This window comes from Eurosta solidaginis, chromosome 1, assembly GCF_040869045.1.
Source record: "Eurosta solidaginis isolate ZX-2024a chromosome 1, ASM4086904v1, whole genome shotgun sequence".
Classification (NCBI taxonomy): Eukaryota; Metazoa; Arthropoda; class Insecta; order Diptera; family Tephritidae; genus Eurosta; species Eurosta solidaginis.
Window position 1 is genome coordinate 340,988,298 of NC_090319.1, and position 19,052 is coordinate 341,007,349.

Genomic DNA, 19,052 nt, shown 5'->3' on the forward strand with positions numbered 1-19,052 from the left:
ATAAGATTTTTGTGCGGAACTAAAATCAGTTATTGAGCTGCAAAGGAGATGGAAAGACGAATTGATGAAAAAAATTATTAAAATTTAAATCAAATTTACGAGTATTTGAAAATAAAGAAATAATGGATAGGGAAAGCAAACAAAAGAATACCAAAAAATTTACTAACAAAAAATCTAGACGAATTCTGCTATCCCAACAGCTGATTCCTTTTTTTTTTTTGATTATTTTCCATATAACGCCTTGAGCTACATTATATGTCAGTTACTCGAAATCAATGAGATTTTTCTTTTAACTTGACATTCTTCTGTACGGCGAATTAAATAAATTCGCTTTGCCATCACCTTGTATAACATAAGAGATTATTCTCAGACATAACCCGGCTTTCAAAAACGTTTCAAAACGGGTGTTTATATATGGTCTATACTACATTGAAGTACATCCAGCCAATACCAAAAGGATCGTCTACACGTTAAATTGTAGGAAGAACTCTTAGCGGGGGTAGTATAAGGCCACGAAATCGGTGCACAGGCGCGTGCCGCGATGGGGGTGTTAGTATTTCTGCTGTGTACGCTGGTCAACAAACAACTGCTAAGGCCGCTCAATGTAGGACACGCCAAAATTAAGGCGTGCGCAGATGATGTTGCAGTTCTGACAACTGGAAAGCGCCTTCAAGCAATTAGCTCTTTGATTGATCGGGCGCTTCGGTATAAACATAACTGGGCCTCTAATGCCCGGTAGACAACCAACGCTGAAAAGACGGGTATGGTATTGTTTACTAAGAAGAACAAAGTCCCAAATTGGACCAGACCTAAGATAGGAAGGGTGACCCCGCAGGGCAACCGCTGCACAAAATATATAGAAATGGTTAAAGGTAGTTAGTTATCGTAGAAGCTCAACGTGGAGGAGATAGTCAAGAAGGCATCAACGCACTTTATTAATGTTAAAGAATGCTGGGTGTTGGGTGTCTATCGCCCTCACTCTCTCGAATCGGGTATTTTCAGCTATTGCAAAGCCTATCATGTGCTAAGTTTGTTGTTTGGTGGATAGCCACACAAAAAAGAACCTTCTTTAAAAAGTAGATAATGTAATGTTCTAATGAAATCTAAAGTATGCATTCTGAAGAACAAACAACTGTAACGAGGCTCAGTGCGCCGAGAAAGCTTCACCACAGACAATGCGACAAAAGTGGTATAGCGTCATCAATTACAGGACGAACATACTATCTTATTTCTATCTCTATGTATCCTTATTATCTGCACTTCGAAGTGATCTTGGAGCACAAACGAGGTGGATGGTTGATATAAGGGTGCCTGAATGGCGGACGAGGCGATACACGGTTGCACAAATATTTTCAAAGAAGTGAAAAGAGTAGGGTCTGCGGTAAACTTTGTTTTTTTTTTTTTTGGAAACAAACAGATCGTACAAGCAGCGAGATCATTGCAGCGTATATCAGGCGGAAGAAGTAGCCACGACTAAAACAGTAGAAGCACTGAATGAAAATAGCATAAAGTCGTGTCAACTTTTATATTGACAGCCAGCAGCAATTATAGCAATACGCATACCACAGCATCCAAAAGTGTGTTAGAATGTAAACAAACATAAGAAAGATTCGGTATAGGAAGAAGCATACATCTTAATTGAATCTCAGAGCATATAAGAAAAGGTGGGATTAAGAAAGCGGTTGAGCTAGCCAAAAAGGGCGTATCGCTCGAAACTTGCTTCGTTGACATCCTAGTTAGATTGGGTGGGAATAACAGAAGGCCGCAACTACATATGATCGACCAAGCGCGAAACGCGTGGACCCAAGCGCGCGGCTGTAAAGTGTTGAAGAACACGTGTAGGTCTTACAACCTTAATCTACCAAAGTTAGATTGTAGACTCTTAACCGGGTTTCGAACTAGATACTGCCTTCTGACGTAAAATGCTTTTAAATAACGCATGATCAGTGATAGCAGATGTAGGAAGTGCGAAAAGATCGAGCTCGTGCCCCATTTTTTACAGGCTAAATCTCCAGGTATAAGGAGTTTTACAGCTCCTGGAAATCCTAGAAATTTTCTTGTATTCGTCGAGACGACGGAGTTATATTATAGCAAAACTCTTGGTTTTTGATAGGGGTTTTCAGTTCGGTCGTTAAAGAAACCTGGTAGCACTATGGACTGGTTCAGTCTATGTGAGATCCTCATAGACCGTCCAGTGCAACCTTACCTTATCTTGCTTTGGTTTACTCTCTGATTTCGTCCATATCAAGTTTACCACGTACACTGGTTTATTTAAAATAAAATGTTTTAGGTGAGTGCTTTAAAATGAATGATTTACCTGTATAAATAATCAAATAATGGTGTAACAAAAACTTGGATACAAAATAAACTGGGTGAACTTTGGTGATAAATGAACTCATGTCTTTAGATTAATGTTTGTAAGTATGTTAAAAGGAAATTCCAAAAAAAATTATCTAATTTAAAAGTTCGTCAAACAAGCAAACGCAACCTCTTTGAGTTTGTTGTCATTGAATAATTACCCATTAATGTGTTGTTGCCTTATGAAAGAAAATAAAATTACAATAACAATATCAAGGACCCATTATACTAGCATCCTTAAAATTACGTTTCACAACTGTTCCATGTTTGTAGCGATGTTTGACTTTTTTTGAATAAATATCACATATTTACCGCTACAATGATTGGAAGTGGGAGAACTAAGCAAAGCGAAAGTATGCTGTGTCTGAAGAAAATGGGCATTTATGTAAGTCAAGCGCTGGTGTTATTTGTGTGCATATCGTTGATAATATGTAATATGCATATAAGTTTCATCATCACATACAAAAACAACAAAAGCTAAATAACTAAATACTTAAGAAAAATACATAAGAGTCAAACATACATATTCCGATCAAATGCCCAGTAGGAAAAGTGGTGACGTTTGCGCTTTATGTATCAACTTTTGATCTTACGTGTTAAAAATTTTCTGTGGATAACATAAGTTACCGAATTTCTATCGAAAATTTATTGATATTCTATGAAAATTTTATCTATTTGTTATGAAAAATTTATCGATTGGTAATCGGAAAGTTACTTAATTGTTATTAATATTTATCGAAAAATTATTGATTTCGTATCGAAAATTAATCGATTTGTTATAGAAACGTTATGGATTTATTATCATCAATTTTTCTATTTTTTATCCAAAAAATTATAAATTTTTTTTATCAAAACTTATTGGTTTGTTACCAAAAATTTATGTATTTTTTATTGAGAAATTATTGATATTTTAATTAAAAAATATCGATTCGCTTTCAAAAAGCTATCGATTAGTACTCGGAGTATTATTAATTTGTTATCGTTTTTTTATAGAAATTCATCGATTTGTTATCTAAAAGCTTTCGATTTATTATCAATGTATTATCTATTTGTCATCTCAAAGTCACGGATTTATTATCGAAAAGTAATTGATTTTTTATTAAACATTTTTGGATTATTTATCAAAGAAAATATCTGTAAGCCGTCGATAACTTGTTGATAAGAAACTAATAATAATGCGTTGATCCGGAGATAAACCGATGACAAACTGGCCACTCGAAGATAATAATCCGCTGTCGATAGTAACAAAACCGTAGTACTATTTCTTTTTCTTTTTTTTTCAGAGAAAAGAGCAGAGAAATTAATCAAGGAATGGAATTTACAATGGTCTTTAATTCAAAAAAAACAATTTTTTGAATTACGCTGGCTTTCGTAAATATGTACATTACATTCCTAGAACATCGTTGCGATAAAGAAGATGCATTCTGGATTGCATAGTGCCTAAGTTCGATACATCCCTAGTCGCATTTCTTTAATTTTTTTCCCACCGGGTATGTTTTTGTAAGCGTGAAAGTGCTTTGAGCGCAGGATTGTGTTAAGAGGGCAAAAGGCGAGATGTCTGCATAAACGAAACTTCAGGACATATATAACAAATTTAAACACAGTTCATCACACTCTAAATGGTATAGTTAGTTATCCCAATATTTGATGCCATAAATACTCTTCGATTGTTTAAAAGATTTTATTGGTTATCAAAAAAAAAAAAAAAAAAAAAAAAATAATAATAATAAGGGGATATTTCTCAAGATTTTCGAGGAGTTTCCCTTATAAAACCGCAACGAAGAAAATTTGTCGGCTTCTTATCTGTAACAGCCGATATCGACAAGTTATTGTTTATCATTGGTTTTTTTATCGATAGCTTATTAATACAGTTGAGTTATCAGTTTGTTACTTCGAATAACAGGCTTCATATTACTTTCCTAAAGGCTTTTCATCGACAAGTGATAGATGCGTTATCGCTGATATTTTGAAATTTTATCGGTATCAGTTACATAACAAACCGATGAGTCATCAGCAACAAATCGATAGCAAATTGAAAATACTTCGGGACGATAAGAATATTTTTTTTGTATCAAATCGATATCTTTTCAATTAAAAATTTATAGTTCTGTGATAACCAATCAACATCTTTTCGATAAAAAATCGATAAATTTTTGATAAAACATCAATATTTTTCCAATAAATGTTCGATAGGTTTTCGAAAATGAATCGATAAATTTCTGATACTAGATATATAGTTAGTATAAGTATAGCAGATGTATCAAAAACTTATAATGATTAATAGATATTTTTTTCGATATACATGCAACGACACGTCGTTTTAAAATTGTAAACCCATTGATAAACTTTGTTATCGATATAATATTTGTAAGACTTAAACTTACAACGTCCAACAAATATATTTATCAAATCGTAAAACATAAAAACGAAAATATTTAAAAAGTTTTAACTATTAAAAATAGTACCATTTTGTTTCCGACCTGCTGTTTTCATTTCACACATTCGAACTACTATGCCAAATATTAAAGGCAAATATATAATATATTTATAAATATTAGGGTGGTCTTTATAATTCATATAAAGAAATTTTTCATTCTAACACTTTCAAACAGTAAAACCCAGCTAACAAAATGATAGTTTGGATTTAGGGGGAATGCGTGAGAATTGCCCACACTTCCACTGGGTGAAATTTTTATCCCTTCTGAGTCCCTTCAATGAATGACGGGCAGCGGCACATTCGTCCTACCAGATTACTAACTAGTACAATTCATTGTACCATTAGGTTTCTCTGATGAGCCTTAGTAGTAGTGTAAGATCCACTTTTTCCAACTTCTGACACACCGTCGAAAAGCTGAGCGTCAAGAAATCAGAGTAGTCTTATTCTCAGTCCTAAACATCGAAAGGGAAGGTGATGAATCGACTCCCCTTCCTCCTCATCCTTTATTCAGATGGAAATTGTTGGTGTGCGCCGCCATTCGGGCATTGGTGCAATAACACAATGACCTATGGTTATACCCGTAGGTAATCTCACTGCAGATTTGGCTTGCTTGATAAAGAATATAGTTTTTTTTCATCCAAACATGGCCATAAGATCCTTGAAGCCTCGCATTCATTACGGTTGGTCCACAGCAAGTCCATTGCCTTATTCTCACATTCCTCGATTTTTACTAGAAGATAACCCAGCAGTGGTCAAATGGAGCTGTCCGCCTAGTTTATATCTGCTTCGGAACCTTTTCTGGTCATCTGAACTTCAAATTCGCTCCTTTGAATATTGCTGTGCTCAGACACTCATGTGCCGAATGAATGCCAGCAATGCTCGATAGCTCCGCACAATATGCGAATTTATGACGTTGGATTGTAATGCGTGGCTTGACCCGTACTATTCTGGATCAATGTGACTGCTGTCTCTATGATACAGAACTCCGCCTTGAAGTCACTGCCACAGTCAGGCAGTCGATACGCTTGATTTACCTGTAGAAACTTTAAGTACATTCCAGCTCCAATTCCTTTTTCCATTTTTGACATCGGTTATAGTTAAGATTATTCTATGCAGACTCAAAAATATAAAATAAATTTTTTTGTATAGAATGTCCAAAATTGATAATGGCATAGTTACCTAACTATATCGAGAATTTTCGAGTAGTTTCCAATCGGGACAAAAATTTATGTATATACATACATAAATGTCAGTGTATCGATGTTTATTCTTTTAGAACTTAGGAACCAAATCCTACGCGGCCACTTGCATGGCTATTTATTATTACCGAGTTAATGTAAAATGCATAGTTCGGATCACTATATCATTAGGGTCTTGAAACTCTAACTATGGATCCGGGTATTGTACAATATGGAAGTCAAACGAAAGCTGCTGAAGAGAGCTTTAATAAAAAGGTTAGCTTTTGCGATATCTCAACCCGTTTACGGGATACAGTTCAAGATCGCTACCTTATATATAAAATTCTCGTGCAACAGTGTTTGTGATTCTACTCCTGGACCAGTTCCAATGATTTTTAGGATATTAAGTAGATTTGAGATCGTATCTTATATATCTCTTTATACGCCGAAATGGGAAGGCAGTCCACCCCTTAATTTTTGTAATTTAATTATGGGACTGGGACCAAGACAGGGTATGTGAGTGTGTCTAGGAATGGGAATGGAACTGAGAACAAAGCGCGGAGAAGAATATAAAGATATAAAAAGCAGAAAAACGAGGGAAGGAGAAAGAGATAGAGTTTTACAAAGAAAGATAGGGATAGATAGAGCGTGCGAGAAAAAATGATATGCAGCTAGAAATAAAAGGAGGTAGAGAAAATACGGATAGAAAGAGACGCAGAGAGAGGAGTGAAAGAAAGGATAAAAAAAAGGGGGATAGGGGGACGGGGAGTAAGGGATAACAATTTTTAAAAGTAATGCAGATAGATAGTAATATTTTTTACCCTGGTAGTATCACTTAAATAGCTTCGTTTATTTAACTCATATATGCGCCAACCTAATAAAATTGCATATGTTCATGTATTTTGGCTTTTGTGCCTCTCAACAACAGCTAAGATTTATTTATATTTTATATATGTTTGCTTGTCTTTCATTTTGTTGGATTTATTTAAATATTTTCTCTCATTATTTTTGTTGCCTAAATGTTAAGCCGTGCATACATACAGCCTATTCACGCTGAACTTGATGTTTTTACATTTATACATAAATGCATAAATATATTTATGTTTATGCTTATGGAGATCTCATAGGTTGTTTGCGTATTAAACGTTCAAGTCGCATCATAATGACACAATTCGTTGACTTTTCAGTCAAACTTACTCGCTTTTACATCCAGATTTTTCTGAAAGTTTATCTTCATAGTTTATATGGTTGTTCATGGTTTATATGGCTGTTACTTGCTAATGTGTTGTTGTATATGTATGTATGCTTGGTTGTGTTAGTGTGTGCTGTAATATCGTCATAGTCTTTTGTGCTGATGTGACTTTTCATAAATGCGAATTTATCTTTTTTTTTTTTTTATGCGTGATTGCGAAACAGATTACGTTCATCATTTGATGTGTGATGTGTGATATGAGAATGTTAATGACATGTCTTAGCATTCTTGAAACGTTTGACGTTGCAGCTATGTCTTATGTAGTTTAGTTAACCTGTATAACATACAACAAATTTCAAAGCTATCCTTTGAAAATATTTATTTGACTACTTAAATCCGTTATATTTGTTTTTTAGAACTCACAGGTATGTTATATTGTGAATGTAATAATTATTTTAATTTTCGGTTGTTATAATCGCTCACCTTTCAAAATATGTCACTCATACGCCGTGTATGACATTGAAGTTATTGAGGCAATGCTGAAGAACATTCTGAAATTACACAAAAGCAAATTCTGATTACATAAGATATTTAATAAAAAGTATATAAGCACAAATTTAAAACGAAATTTTAAATGTATTACACGGCACGGGGGATTTAAAGAGAAAGTTTTTAGAGAAAGCTTTTAAATTCAATTTATGTAGACATTATAAACAGCATGTAAGTAAAAATTGACTAAAACTGAAGTCCTTTTTAGTTTAACCCTCTTTCAACGTTATGAGGATATCCTATAGTTGAGGAGGGAGTGTGGGGAATTTTAGGTAGCTATACACAAATACAATATCTTTGAAATTCTTTTATTGAGGAAATCCATGCTGGAGAGTAGAGTAATACAAGCTAACATATATTGGGTTTAAACTACCCGCCTTGTGGGCAGAGGAACTTCTCAGGGAGGAGCTCGCTCACTGTTTTGTGGGTGGTCGAGCTGAACGTGATTCTACTGCAGCCCAATAAAAATGGAGTGAATGTACACGGAAAGAAATGGTGCTAGTAAAATCAACAAATCGGTTGTGTTGTCCTTGACTTAACGGAGATCCGTTAATTCGACGAGTTCTTTGTCAAACGAACAAATTAGTTTACTGATTTCAACAGAAGAGAAAATGTCACTCTTAAGTTAAGAAAATTCTGTAAAATTGACAGATCCCTGGTCAATCTAACTGATTTTTCTGTTAACACAACTGATCTCACAGCGATCAACAGTCAATACGTGAGCAAATTTCAGAGAGACTTTTACGCTCACTGCGCTCTTTACTTTGTAGTTATGATGATGGTGCCACTTGTTAAAAAAAAAATACCAAAATAAGAAAACCACCAAATCGAAAAAACACACAAAATGGGAAAACAACAAAAAACTAGTTTTTCAGTTATCAATACAAAACGAAAAACTCTTTTTTGAACTTACTGTGCAAAAGATTATGAGATACCGGGCAAATTCTCCTCCAAGCGAAATGCAAAATAGCGCAAAAATGAACTTGCCCAATTACATGTAAAGGTTCCCAGTGGTGAATTACCTTCCTGCGATTTGAGTCTTTACTTTTCTATAATTTTCAAGTTCTCTATTTAAAATGTTATGTCAAACATTTATACAAGTTTTGTTCGAAACAATCAAGTGTGGCAACTACATGCGAGAGAATAAATTGAGAATGAGCTGAGCTGCAACTGAAAGAATTGAGAATCAGTTTTGCGACTACTATTTTCATTTCTATTTGCAAACCGAAGTTCAAAACTATTAATTAAATAAATTATAATATATAAAATTTGGTGAAAGTGCATTTAATAAAAAAAAATAATAAAGTGTAAAATGTTTAATGTGTGCCAGCATATTTGATGTAAGCCCAATTGACGTTCGATTAGTAAGTGCCACCGTGGTGTGATGGTAGCGTGCTCCTCTTGCCACACCGTATGCCCTGGGTTCAACTCCCGGGCAAAGCAACATCAAAAATTTTAGAAATAAGATTTTTCAATTAGAATAATATTTTTCTAAGCGTGGTCGGCCTTCGGCAGTGTTTGGCAAGCGCTCCGAGTGTATTTCCGCAATGCTCTCAGTGAAAACTCACCTGCCTTGTAGATGCCGTTCGGAGTCGGCATAAAATATATAATTCCGTCCGGCCAATTTTTAGGGAAAATCAAGACGAGCACGACGCAAACTGGAAGAGAAGCTCGGCCTTTGATCTCTTCGGAGGTTATCGCGCCTTAGATTTATTTATTTATTTATGTATGTATATGGCAATATAGGTACTTTCATACAAAGCTGTCGCAACAACTTTTTTTGTTCATTTGACTACTAAAACGGTCAATTACGAATCAACGATTTATGCGCAGTTGATTCAACATCTTGTTGCGATGGATAAAAATTAACAGAAATTTCGGTTGAATTGACCCGTATTTCGGTTGATTTTACCAGTCTTTTTCTTTCGGTATAGTCGCATATACAAACAACGTCATAATTCTGTATCGGGTCCATTCCCATCTACTTAAAGTGGATTAGTAGAGAGGGAGATTTGAAAACCTTACGTCTTTGCAGATAAAATTTGCCTTAATATCAACTTTAATAAAACTTTGTTGATAATGTTTGTTATCATTATTAATGGATATATATACGAGACTGTGAAGGATTTCGTCTACTGGGGAACCAGCATTAGCAGCAAAAACAATGCCAGTTTAGATTAAAAAATTATGAACGGTGACAAGAGAAGATGAGGGGCTCTTTGAGTGTTCGAGAAAAAAGTTCTCCGGAATATTCATAGTCATATCCGTGATGCTGACGGCTAGTATCGAACGAGGTAAAATGATAAACTGCATTACTTTTACGCAGATATGACGATAGTGAAACGAATAAAACCCAAAGGCTTTGCTGGCTAGGTCATGTTATGTTAACGGAATAAGAAGTTATTGCCAAGAAAGAATTTTAGTCGACAGCTCGTTTTCGAAAAGCCTCCAAACGAAACGGCCAAAATCTGCCCTCACTAAATGGCACTCCCCTCACTATGTCTACCAGTGACATGTATCTACGCATCGAGATATACATAATGCTTGGCTGGAAACGGAGTATTGAGCCTGGGTCGAAACGGCTGACATAGCCCCCTAATTATGTAAAATAATCGTGAGCAGAAACTGAGATCTTAGACCCCAAATTGTGATACGGCTTTATACGGCCAACGTTGAACCGTATAATATCAAACAGATGAATGAACCACAGCGGGCAGTTTTCAGAGGTGTAACAGGTGCCCCGAGGTCACGTTCAACTAATGCGCTAAATGTGCACATAAATCAGCTACCCCTGGACCTACGTATACGTGAAATTGGAACTTGTTCGGCATTAAGACTAGGGTATTTTTAGATAAGGTTAAGTTCCTATCAATAAGGCACTGGATTGGTGACGGGCTCCACATCAGCGGCTCCAAAATGTACTTAGTTGTGGGAGCGGTTGTCTTCTGTGAACATCTTAAGATATCACTGTCAGACAATTTTCCCAATTTTGTTAGTATCCTCCAAGCAGAAAGTTGTTCGGACGAAAATGTAATTAAATTTTTCGATTTTTTATACCCAAATTTAATAATGTTAATATTGATAATATTAAGAAAGGCTGATAAAACGTGTCGCCAGGCAAGGTCCATTGACTGTTAGGTCTAGCGGAACGTGAAATTTGTCATACTAAGGCTCAAACTTCAACATCGCTGGTTCACGTATGTCACAAATTAAGGCTAAAGATAAGTGAAAATAATGGAGTAGCAGCCTGCTTTGCTTGCAGATGTCAGAAAACAATTTCCACCACCTGGTCGGAGGGCTAGAAACAGATACATTAGCTTAACGAAATACCTTTAAAAAAGGACAAGGAACAAGAAAACCTCATACGAAGCCTCTCTAAGCCTAGGAGAAGACTACACAGACCATAGGAAACCTAAGACTAAGGCTGGCCGGGACCATGTAAAAAAATTACATCTGCTTCGTACTCTATACTTTTATAAAAAATTAACAGATAATTTATAAGATTTTCCTGCGAGAAGATTAAGACAGAATTTGTTTCCAGTTCCTGTCATGCTTCTTCTTGGTTTTTCCTAAAAATGTGCCACACTATTGTACACTATTGTACGGTGCAGTAATCTGGCGGATGCAGTGAAATTCTGAAAGTATTGAGCAGCTATTACTTGCATGCTATCTTTGCCTTTGCGGGCATAATACCTACATGCCTTCCTGCTCAGATATCAAATAAAGTTATCAAAACCGCGCAGAAGTATCTATCAAATACTCGCAACAGTAATAGACATGCAACGCTGTCGAAAAGTCTGTCAGAGACCTGACTCTGGAATTGAAGCCATGGTCAGAGAGGCTACATGTGATGTTCGACTTCAACCTTGTGCATTTTTTAGCGGGCCACGTCTACTTGTGTGAATATCCCCCCAGAATAGGCAAGCTTGAAAATTGGAAATTCATTTTGTGAGTTCATAGGCGACCCATACCATTTACTATCATCTATTAGACGGCCTCTGAAAGTGACAGATGGAATATCGGAAGCATGTACATTGGGAATACTCTCCACGCAAAACGGGAATTTGATTTCATAGCCCAATGACCTGCAAATATCCAAAGAGCTCCCGAAAAGTGGCGTAAAAGAGGAGTGGTGGTCGCCAGTTGAGTGAATCATTTTCGGTTTCACCTGAACTTTTATATCACAACTTGTTTTTAAATTTCTTTTTTTTTCTTACTAAGATGCATACATATCTACAAAAAAATTGCCTTGCAATGCAATGATATAGAGATTATTTATTTGCTTTTGTGGTTTCCGACCACATCAATAATTTATATGGAGTGTGCTTAAATAAAAATTAATGGCTGGTTGTAAAGAATGTATGAATATCCGCAAATTAAAATATTACCTGACTTTTATATGTTTTTTGTTGCTTCGTTTGTATTTATGTTCATAAATAAATAAATACGAATAAAAAAATATTATATCTGTTAATTTCAGCTACTTTAGCAAGTTTTTTTGTTTTCCCTGCATAAAAGTATCCATTTGCAGCTCTATGCAACTACGCTTAAACTTATTCTGCAGTGCTTCAGTCTACTTTAACTGAAGTTTAAGCTGAGTTTAAGCGGCCGATCTTGCAGGGTTGAACTCTAGTTAACCTTTCAGTTAATTCCGTTCGTTCGAAATGGGGTCGAATATACCCAACAACCATTTGGGTTTGAGTACAATTAGAGCTCATGTTGATAATTAGGTATAATTATAAAATCTCAAGAGTTGTTTCGAAACAGTGGCTCAACTCGAGAATCATAGCGTACTCAGCAAAAGAGAGAATTTTTTTGTAAAGCAAAAATGCTATTACTTAAGTCAAAAAAATTTTACTAACAATTTGTGTTTCTCTAACTGGACTCAAATGTAGAATTCCATACTACAGTATTTTCACCAAAATAAAATAAAATATATATAATTTATTTTTGATTAATTACGCTTCACTACTGCTATCAACCAGGTGTTTATTTCCCACAGTAAACAGTTCTTGGTTTTGCTGGTACCACCATGGAGATTTTTTTTCAACTCCCCCTCAGCTCGATATCCAATGTAGGATATCAACTGGAGAAATGTGTGGAATATTCATTTGAGAACTGTACATTGCTCAAAATCTCTCAAAGGTTGGATAACAGTTTGATAATGATAATAACATTGGAGATCAACTCGAAAACTCTTAATTTTTAAAAATTTCTCAAATGTTTTAGTGACTGGAGAATGAAGTTTGATATCAACTCGCGAACTATCTGCTTTAAATATAATTAAATAATCGTGTTGGATATCACCTTTGGAACTAAATATATATTTCGCTGCAGACATTTTTTTTCATGTTTGTTGGGTAAACAAAATCCAGCTGTTGTCGTACTTACAAATTATGTAGATAATATAGATAATAAAAAAAGCGCAGAAAAAAGCCAACCACAAAGGCGGCCCTAAACTGTGACTGAAAAACTGCTGAGGAGTTCAACTGTTGTTTAAATTTCACTAGAGTTTAAGCAAACTTAGTTTAAGCTTAGCTTAATCAACTACTGAGGAACCGGACCCTAGTAGTTTAGAATGACCTATAGAATATTAGTATCGCCAGTGGTGGAAAATTCAACCAATCCAATATATTAGATAAGCGATATAAATATTAAATCTTGTATAGAAATTTCTGGACATGGGACATAAACATTTTTCTTTATTTGAAATGGGTCACAACAAATTTCCCATAAATTCTTACTTACCGTGCAATACGGTTGTGCAACTTCCGCCCGTCTTTGACTTCCCAGGCGAAGCCGTTTTTACTTTTATTTGAAATAAGAAAGCTTACGTTTATTTAAATTTAAGGAAGTTTTATGGTGGCATTATGATACAAGAAAAAATTATATTTTCCAAACATCTTTTTGGTTATGTTTAAACTTTTGTTGTGGTGAAAGTGTTAACCTTGATGCCTTAATGCAATTCTCGGTACGATATAATGGAGACTGTGAATGTGAGTGACTGCGATGCAAAGTATCACGGCGTCATACTGGGCCTTTATATTATTAAAAGTTTAACATCCAAAAACTGTTTAGTACATAGAAATGTACTGGTCAACGCAATAAAAGAATGCCATACAAACTCCATTTCGGGGTTTTCTTATATTGTGACTACGCCAAGACAAAGCCTCAGATCATCGATCTGCCTTATCATACAGCTGCCAAAAGAGCGATACTAACAGAAGGAAGACTACGCTCAATTGAAAGGAATGAACTCTAAACGCCACCTTGAGGTTAATAACAAGATAACTCTTATGTAAAACAAGCCCACATTTTAACAAGTCAATCAAAGTTAAAACACTTTAGCGGTTATGAGGTCTAAACAACAATTAGATGTTGTATACCATTAGCAAAGGAACTGGAACTCGAAACCCGGTCCTATTGATCATAACACCGACTGACTTACATATACCGAGAAACCCTTCCATCAACAGCCTACTTACATACAACAACACGAGGTTTTAAAATTTGCTTCTTACAAAAGATCTAAGTATGTCATACACACCTACAGTCAGTGCACGATTAAGGCTCTGTCAAAAGGGAACAACGACGCTGTATTGATTTAAGATTCTTCTTCCGGAGTGCGGTTGCCCACAGTTCGGATCAGCTATATATTTTTAGGCGCCTTCTATGTCTTAAATGCATTATCTGGACCTGAGGCCTTTATGCTTACGTGTCCTTCATCTTGATCTACAGCATCTGCGACACGTTGTTTCAGGAGAGTTTCAAAAAATTGTCCGGCTGTGTAGAGTATGCTAGTTACCAGCATACTAACGGCCAGTTTGTGTTCCCCTTGCCTTTGCCAATTAACACTGTCTGCTACATTTTCTATTTTTCGATGAAAAATCCGTCTTTTCTACATGCCTAACACATATTCAGCACGACTTCTGGACGAAGTTTTGCAATTTCGTAAGGGTCCAGATTTTTTTAGGTTATATACTGTACTCCTAGGCCCTAAGGCCCTAAGGTTCTTGTTGATATTTTCTCGAAGTTCCGTCTATTTCCACTCTTTGTAGCGAATAAAATCGGTGCATTTTCTTTCCTGTATGACTCTTCTCCGACAGTAGCTTTTCTCGGATATCTGGCCTTTGTATATTCTCGCCTGAAAGGAGGTAGTTTAGCCACATACCCGCTAATTCAGTTTTAAGCTTTGACATATTCCATCTGCGTGGGTTTATAACAATGCCCGTCTTGGAAAAAGATGTTTTGGCGATCGGTGCAATTAAAATCACCAAGCACTTTCTACTCCTGTATGCCTCCGGAGATGCTAACTATTTTTTCGCAGCTTAGTATCGTGAAGGTGGTCGAGCTTATGACTGTTAGCCTAGCCGCCATGTCCAGTAGCCGTCTTCCTTTTGGTTACCACTTCATCCATTTCCCAGGCCGTGTCCTCGATATCGTCAAGCTTTGTTCAAACTACAGTGTTCTGTCGTTGGGTGGCAGATTGCGTATTATTGCGGCGTGCTATGAATTGGCACAGACGTGGTCAGTTCCATGTCCTATTCTAGTACGAAAAGCCTTATTTACAATCGGGAACCAAAATGGATGCTTTTTCACTAAGAATATAATATAATTGCTTTAGAGAGGGAGCACATCTACTAATGAAGAAAGGAAACCTCAGCCATCAATTATTTGGTTATGATCAACCACTCCCACTTGTATCTGTGTCAAATAATATCACTTCTTGCAAGATTGTACAACCAAATTTGCTTCGTATAACTAACCCGTTTATAGGCGAAATAAAGTAGAACGACGACTTGTTTCTTGCAAAAAACAAATATTTATTAAACATAGTTACCTTCCATTTAAATTTGTATATTTGTGCGCTTTTGTAATTTAAAAAATTTTATTCAGGCCTTTTGACGCGTTCAAAAATTGGTGTTCTCTTGCGCTTGCTACAAATCGAATGACAAGAATATTCGCGAAGAAAAATTATATAATGCAATGTTCGAAAAAGTATGCCTAAATAGATACATACATACAAAATCATTTAAGGGTATATAGAATTTGAAACTGATAAATTTACAACTCTTATTATGCATAAAAATTACTTATATATAACAAACAAATGTGTGCAATTGAGCGCATTGAGAGTTTTCGAAAGTAAAGTAACATAAATTGAGAGAATTCGAAATTAGATACATACAAGAATATCAAAATATAAAATTTACTCATATGGCAGCAGGGTTGTGTTTTGCTGATTGATGAGTTATGTTTTGAAGAGTTGTGATTTGACGGATTTTACGGTAAGGGTATTCTTGAAGCGCAGCGACACCGATATTTAATCTTTTAAGTTTGAATACAAAACTTGAAGTTGTTTTTAGTTTTTGAGACTTATGAGGAATATACGGAATTAATAAAGACTTTTAAACTCTGAAGGCTATAATGAAATTAGAACTGTTATTATGTACATCTGCAACCAATGAAATATGTAAACGTATTAAGTAAGCACATTTTCAGGCCTTTTGATTTCAACATAAATTTACTTTTTTAACTAGAGCTGAACAGCTTGAGGCTCAAAACAAGGAACGCAGGAGTTATTGATATGTAATGACTCTACTCAGTTCATTAGTACTAATAGAAAAACTTTGAAAAAGCTCGCAACCAAATAGCATTAAGTGACATCAACAATCACACTTAAAACAAATTACACTTATCATACAATATACACACATGTATACATCATTCGATCGTAAGCACGCACACATACACGTGAATTTTAACAAAATATGGGCATGTGTGAGACACTCATTATTTGCGGGCGGTGACCACTTAAGTTGTCATTAGATTCTCAGTCATGAGAATATTGAAAATGACCGCCACTAATGTACAATCAACACAGACAAAAGTGCCAAAAGCATACAAATAACAACAACAGCAAAGATCAACAATAGCACTCAAAAAAACAGTTTTGGATATAAAAATTACGTTAATCTCTAACGGAAATGACACAATGAATGGGTTTCACTTTTATTTCAACATTTACTTTTGCGTAAATCTATGTATGCATGTTTTAGCGATTTAGATTTCGATGAGAATGAAAATGCCTACGGGGCGTATACGTAACTAAGTACTAATGCGAGAGTAATCAGCAGGCGGGCATACAAGTTGTACATATACAAACTACACCTACATCCATATATAAACAAAAATAAAACAATAATCGTAAAGCTGGTGATGGTCTCAAGTGCCACAATGACAATGAAGGTGAAGTGAAATGTAATGAAAAGAATAGCAGCGTACTTAAGTACCAAGAAAATATGCCTTAAGTAGTACCAAGAACAAAAAAACCTGCAAGCTATTGTTCATGTGCTAGAAGTTAAACTTTTGGTAAGAAATAAGGGATATATAAAATATAAGTCCAAAACAAGAAAATGTTGCTTGAAAATTACTGATGCTTTTATTTCTGCAGAGCTGCCAGATCACTGTATCGTTTTTAGGTGGAAGTAATAACCGTAGCCTAAGCAGTGGAAACAATTTGCACAACATCTAAAAGTGTGTTTGAGTGTAAGCAATCCCTAAAAAGAGTCAGGATAGCGAGAAATAACGATGACGTAGCTATAGCTATGATTAGAATCGTTGCGTAGCAAAGATACAGTTTCTAATGAGACCGAACTCAACCTTGGATAAGTTCTCCGAAGATCCAAGTGAGTCGCGACCGAGATACTTTCACCTACTTCTGGAAAAGGCCGGGAAGCTCATCATGCTCTATACAGCTGCAGAAGGTTCCCTTAGCACAGTGTCCTGTCAAAACCTCAATGGCCAATGATAGATGATCCTTAGTGAATCCAATCATTTCGCCAAAACCTCCTACCATCCACTTTCGGCCAGTAGGATCTTGCTACCCTGCAAGAGGCTTACTGAGCTGAGTCAAGGTCTATCTGAACAGGAGCAGAGCACAGATGGCCAGTGGAGTTCCGAAACTCTACAACCATCTTCATCCGGTTCAATTGTGCCGATGTGGGCCAAGAGATAATCTTGACAGTTGTATTGGTTATCACTATGGCCCGGAACCTATATAGTATTAATTATAAAATAGTGGGATGCAATCGCACGCGAGGTCAGATGCACCCGAACCACCCTCGATTGCTCTATAATTGAACTCAAGGCCTTGATAGCAGCTTGGATAGATATTTAGTTCCCTTACCGTAGTAAAACTGCGTAGCATTTCATCCGCCACATCCTTATCGCAGCAACTTCCGCTTGCATGGTGCTGCATTTATCAGCCAAATTAAACTTGCGGCTTACATTTAGCTTTTAAATACGACACCCCGACAAACCTTGCTCCCCAACTTCGAACCATCCATGAACAACTTAACTGGTTCCCTGCTCCAGATGAGCCTCCTATCCCATTTCGCCTCTGGGGAACCACTGGGGTGAAGGATGCCCAGTGAGCAGTAAGCGGCACACACTATTCTGTCATGTCATGGGTAAAGTCGATACTGGTAAGAAGGCTAGAGTGCCAAAAGCCATAAAGCCCATAGCCCATATCAAACTTGCACTGCAGACGTTGCACTCAGATTAGACGGGATTGAAGAAGACGCGAGCTGTACATGATCGAACAACCTAAAAAGCGTGGAATAAAGAGGGTGCTGCAAAATGTGTAAAATCATTTGCAGGTTTTACAGCACTACACTAACAAAGTTCCGGATAGTTTTGAAAAGAAGGGAGTGTAGGCTCATGATAGGTATTCTGAGGGAAATAATAAATGGCAGAGAGAAAGAGAATTCGAAAGAAATTGAGTAAGAGAACGATATAGAGATAAATATGGATTGGGGACCAAGAAAGCGCAACATCCAGTTGGTGTCCCTCAGTGATCTTCAAACTATGGAATGCGATGTATGACGGTGTGCCACAATTCAACCTTCTTCAAGGTATGCAAAGCGTCGGCTATGCAGGTGACATTGTCGCAATACGGGTAGCCAATAAACTTAATCTTCTCCAAGCATTATGTAATGAGGCGTTAAGAAGACAAAGTAGTGGCTGGCGAACATGGAACTGAAGATGGCTAGCAAAAAGCAGATGTGAGTTAGTGGTTAGTTCAAAGCGGACTTTGGATGAGTTGATCCTTTGATCCTAATCATAGGAGATTTTGAAGTAAATTCTAAGCTTTCTTTGAATTAGTCATATGAAGTTTATTTGAATTTTAAAAATTGACTCAATACTGACTTTTAATGAGCACCAACAAGCAAGGCGGTGGAAGAGAAAGTTTTCTAAGTTAATGGAGCACTTATGCGAACAATCTCCATCGCCGTGCGGGCCATTGAAGCTACTCGTCAACTATTTTTAAACCTAC

The 19,052-nt window shown here is 36.2% G+C and overlaps 1 long non-coding RNA gene across 1 annotated transcript in view; it reads right to left on the reverse strand.

Annotated features, from left to right (window-relative positions):
* LOC137244495 (uncharacterized) overlaps nucleotides 1-19,052 on the reverse strand; it is a 109,655-nt gene that overhangs the window by 61,558 nt on the left and 29,045 nt on the right. The window contains exon 2 of the long non-coding RNA XR_010951046.1: nucleotides 7,649-7,716. This is a non-coding gene — a long non-coding RNA (uncharacterized lncRNA). The remainder of the gene's footprint in view (nucleotides 1-7,648; nucleotides 7,717-19,052) is intronic.